Source organism: Pinus tabuliformis, chromosome 7 (genome assembly GCF_031772625.1).
Source record: "Pinus tabuliformis cultivar Carrire ecotype Pingquan chromosome 7, CPIR1, whole genome shotgun sequence".
Classification (NCBI taxonomy): Eukaryota; Viridiplantae; Streptophyta; class Pinopsida; order Pinales; family Pinaceae; genus Pinus; species Pinus tabuliformis.
The window spans coordinates 555,236,315-555,241,339 of record NC_142293.1 but is presented as its reverse complement, the minus strand read 5'-3'; the positions used below and the strand labels follow the sequence as shown (position 1 = coordinate 555,241,339).

At 32.0% G+C, this 5,025-nt stretch overlaps 1 pseudogene; it reads left to right on the top strand.

Annotated features, from left to right (window-relative positions):
- The first annotated feature begins 4,952 nt into the window (after positions 1–4,952).
- The window catches only part of LOC149248579 (putative inactive poly [ADP-ribose] polymerase SRO1), an 8,549-nt pseudogene continuing 8,476 nt past the window's right edge, over positions 4,953–5,025 (top strand).

Sequence of the window (5,025 nt, the reverse complement as noted above, 5' to 3'; positions counted from 1 at the left end):
GAGTTGCAGGTCCAAAATTCCGAATTGGACTTTATTTGATGAAGTTTGACAAGCGTTGACTTTCTGGAATTTGACTTGTTTGAGGAAGGTTTTATTGGAGGGATGACTTGGTGATTGAGGAGGTCTTCGTCTTGGTCTTTGGGTATTGGATGTCTCACTTTGATCTGATTCTATAAGAAGAGAAGAATTTAACTAGGTTTTCCCCTTAAATGGGTTTTGCCCTGGCTTAGAGCTTATATCTTGTGTTCTTTTTGTTCTTGTGATCTTGATGCATCTTATGTTTTGGTAATTGTTTGATGAAGACGATATAATAAAGTAATAAAAGGCCAACAAATACCCACAAGTAACTATCAAGTAAGAGGAATCAACCCTAATCTAGAACTACATTGATTTCTCAACAAAATCAATATCAATAAACATTGAAAAAATATATTATAATAAACATCAAAGCTATATAGATAAATTATGAGCTTGAATTGTGAGATTACCAACTTAAATTGCAGATTTAGTCAATGATTGTTTAATTATGAAATCCAACTAGTTTCAATAAAAAATATTAAAAAATTCAAAGTATTTCAAATTTTAGGATTGAAATCTAATAACTTTTATAACACTATGTAACTAAATACAAATTTTGACGAACTTGATCAAAATGTTCATTCCACATAAAATAATTTTCGATAATTGTATCAAAATAGATACTTCACATTCTCTGGTCAAGGTGTTGGATAAAGAGACAATGGAAAAGTGTGGGGGGTGGTGTGGGCATCCTACCCCAGCACTCGCACATGCCAACAACCTATTATGTATATCGCACTAAGATGCTAGATTTAACCTTTCCCAAGACCTCAGACATTCCCTGTCATGACCCTGATTTTTTTTGTAGTGTAAGTAGAGAACCCCAATAACTAGTGGGATATTTTCATTGTGATGTCAGCCTTTCTGGCTCACTAGGCAATGAAGTCCCTGGTCCCCCATGATTGGACCTTATCACCATTCATAACTTGATAGGATTTCACAACAGGTGCAAGGATGAGGTTGCAAGGAATGCTCGATTGGGAATTCACACCAAATAGTGGAGATAGGGGACTCGAACGCCGTTTCTCCAAGATTGGTGGGCCATCAAGAAACCATAATGTTTCCTATGTCTAGTCTTTATCAATTTCCAATTTTGTTTCTCTCTGCATGGTGTCATTCAGTGTTTCATGTGTAGGGTGACTTGGTGGCATCAGAAACTGTGGGATTGTTCTAGTTTGTTTGGTCTTTATTCAAGGTCTAAAGCTCCTCCTCGATACCACTTCCTCTATGGTTATCACCTCACCCCACCCTCAACTCATCTAGGCCCAGTCCTTAATGTCCCTCTCGACTCTTCCCTAGTCGAGTATTGTTTGGTTTATTTGTCTTCTCCTCCTATGGTAGAATTTTACTCTTGTATCTAGTCTACTCCTAATTGTTATGTTGCCTCAGAGAATGAGATCCTAACATGGGTCTAGACGTTGTGGCCCTTTAGGCATGCCTTGATCTTAGACACATGCCTAATTTATTATTGTCATCTTCCACTCTACCACACCTTATGAAATCTAAGCATGAATTCATGAATCGGAAGCTTTAACCACCAATGATAGCCAAGTCCATTCTGACTTAAAAATTCAAACCAAAGTTGCTAATTGATTGTTTGATCCTAGTCACACCAGGGGATGGTGTAATTAATACTTTAATTCCATCACTCTTCATTGGAAAGTGAAGTCATTCATGGGCCATGTGCTCAAAGAAAAATACAAGGATCACACTGATATAATTGTATGCCACAATGAAATTTAGAGAGTCCAACGCCACCAACACTCCTACTTGTTCTGCCTCAATGCCCGCTTGGCACATATTGAAGACCATCTCCATTTTGGTCTTAAACCTCAAGTAGGCTCCAGTGCACAAGACTCGGATTTGGTGATGCCTCTCACAAATGACAGTTGTCCAAAGGTCTTGGTTGAAGTTTTGGTTTCATAATTTTATTTTCTTAATTAGACATATGGCTAGGATAACTAGCAACAACTATGTTGTAATTTTGTCAAACTTTTCATACAATAGTTTATTAGTAGGTTAGCTAGAACAACATTTACTTTTAGACAGTTTTGATGTTGGGACAACAAGAGAACAACCCTCGTTGTCGTAGATTTGGTTTCCCTTGCAACAAACCACGACGATGAGCAAGCAAAACCTTGATTTTTGTAAGACAATGTTTATGATTCAATACAATTTTTTAATCAACAAAATGAAATAGATACTTCACATAAAATTTTAAAATCAACATAGATCCATCTTAACTCTGAATCTACCAAATGCTCCGGGGATCAAATCTTTCAAAATGCAAACATTTCTTTGAGTGCAAAACTTAAGAAAAAATTTGCACCTTAAGAGATTTGATTCGCGTTACAACTTGGTAGATCTGAAGTTAACATAGATTTTTTGCTTTTATTAATAATATTATATATATTTATATAAATTTCATATCTCTATATGTAGAAATATTCTTATTTTTTATTTTATTAAAACCCTAACGCATATAGTTACATATATATGTTCTTTACATTTTTCTTTGACAAGTTTTATAATTTTTTTATGTGATATGCATAGCATTGATTATATATAGTGAGAGAGATCACTATAAGTATTAAGTTTTTATATACTTATTAATCAAATTCAAATATTAAGTTCTAAAATATAATTGTTACAAACGTGAATCATTATTTAATTTATATGATAAAATTGATCTTAATTTATAATTACTACATATATATTTCATATTTATATATTTATATATATAGAACTAGCATTTGCCCAAAAAAATTCAAAAAAACATGGATAAATTTATTTCAATAAAATGTATTTATAGACATCATAATTGTTAAAACACTCGTATGTGTTAAATCGTCAATTTAATTTTTACCAATCCAAACTAATAATTTTTTTTTACATTGCCAAACTCCTATAAAGTATTTCAATGGACATTAAATATGTGTTTGTTCTTGATAAAATACAGACATTGTTGTTAAACTTTAAAATCCCAGAAAAATGCAAACGGAAAAAGTGAAAGGCATGAATATTTCGAATTTGACTCATCTGATGCCGTGCGGAAGACCGAATTCCTCGTGGTTCTGAGTCAAGAAAAAGTGTAAGGTTCTTCAAATGGGATCCAGATGACCCGCAACACTATGTTCCATGCATTGTAAATAAAATGTCCCAGGAAACAAAATATAATATATTCATCTAATGCCAGAATATTTAATTATAAAGAAATTAATATTAATAAATTGAAGATTTGTCAAATCCAAAAAGGCAAAAAAAATGTTTAATAAGATAGCAACTCAAATTGGCTAGAAAAAAATCAATTTTAAATGCATATCTCCACAACATTAATGAGATATTGCTTTCCACGGACAACACCAATCAAATGCAAATATTTTTTTATTAAAATTTAGTTACACTGGAATATTTTTGGTCATTTTGATCACACAATTTTGAGCTAATTCACCAAGAATTATTAAGCTGAAAACTTATTTTACAATTTTTTTTGGATTTTCATTAGTCAACAAGATAACCTACTGAAAATAGATTTATAATTGAATTCATGGCAAGAATTCATGTAAACGTAACTCCAATACTTCATGAAATATATATGTTATTACATTTTTGCATTTCCATTACAAAGCAAGACAATCCATTTAAAATAGATTTATATTTAAGCGAGATTTGTTAACCAGGCCTATTTACAATTTTGTTAAATCATTATCCCACTCAAAATATATTCATATTTGAGTTCACTGAGAATTGTTAACCTAACAACTTATTTTACCATTTTTTACTATGAACTATAAATGGATGATATAACTTAAAAATTCACATAAACCAGAAATTGTAACAAGGTATTACCAAAGTGTATATGCTAAACATGATTTTTTAAAAAATATATTGATGTATGCAACAAAAACAATTTGCAAAGATGAGCTAAAAGAAGTAAGTGAAAAGAGCAGAGAAGAATGCTAACAAAATGGAGCTAAAGTCCCTCAAAATAAATCTATTATCTACTTGTTTGAAATGGGTCTTTGGTAGCCCATGGGGCTTTGGATTGACGATGAATGGGTGCACTTGTTAAGGCACTCCTTGCGATAGATCACTGGCTCAAATCTCCTGTGGGTGATTACCTACCAAAAATAAAAATAAAAAAATGGGTCTTTGGTAAATTGGAAAAAGTTTTCAAGAACAAATATTGGAGCAGGCTGCTGCTTCCCAGCATCCACGGAGATGAAGATAGGTCATGGATGCTCACCAAACTACAATTAGAAAAGCATTTATCACTCATTTTCACTCTAAACTCATAAAAATATGTTTTCTATAATGTTAATTTATTTTTCTACGTTACTTGCTGTTTTAATATTAAAGTTAATCACCTTAATAAAATATTAAGATAAATATAAATATATCTTAATAACCCAGAGATATCAATATATATTAACTATATTGACAAGGTATTTTCGTTCGATAAATAAAATATTTCAAGGGTGGATAAGGATGATTCAGAAGTCAGATTTACATAAGGAAACGTCCATATATCCCCAGAATCATCAAAGCTTTGGTAAGAAATGTTGTGAAGTCTTTCACGTCCTCAATGACGTCCCTGCCATTCCAATCGAGGGGATGCCCTGCAACCCCAATTCCCTAGGGATTGGTACAGATAATGTGCAACATTGGCACATTAAATCGTAACTGTGGATTTCCGTCTATTGTTGTTGTCTTTAGTATAAGTTAGGCATGGTGTTGACAGAAAGCATAGTTTAGCTAATAGAGGTTTTGGCCTTTTCTGGGATGTTCTAATTTTGGTAGCGATTTTTTAGAGTAGTAAATTTTGGTAGTCATATTTTTATAATAAATATGAGTGGTGTAATTTGCATAATTTAATGTTTCGGAATCTTTTAAAACTATATATATATATATATTCTTTTTATTTACTTGAATTTTTTAGCATGTCAA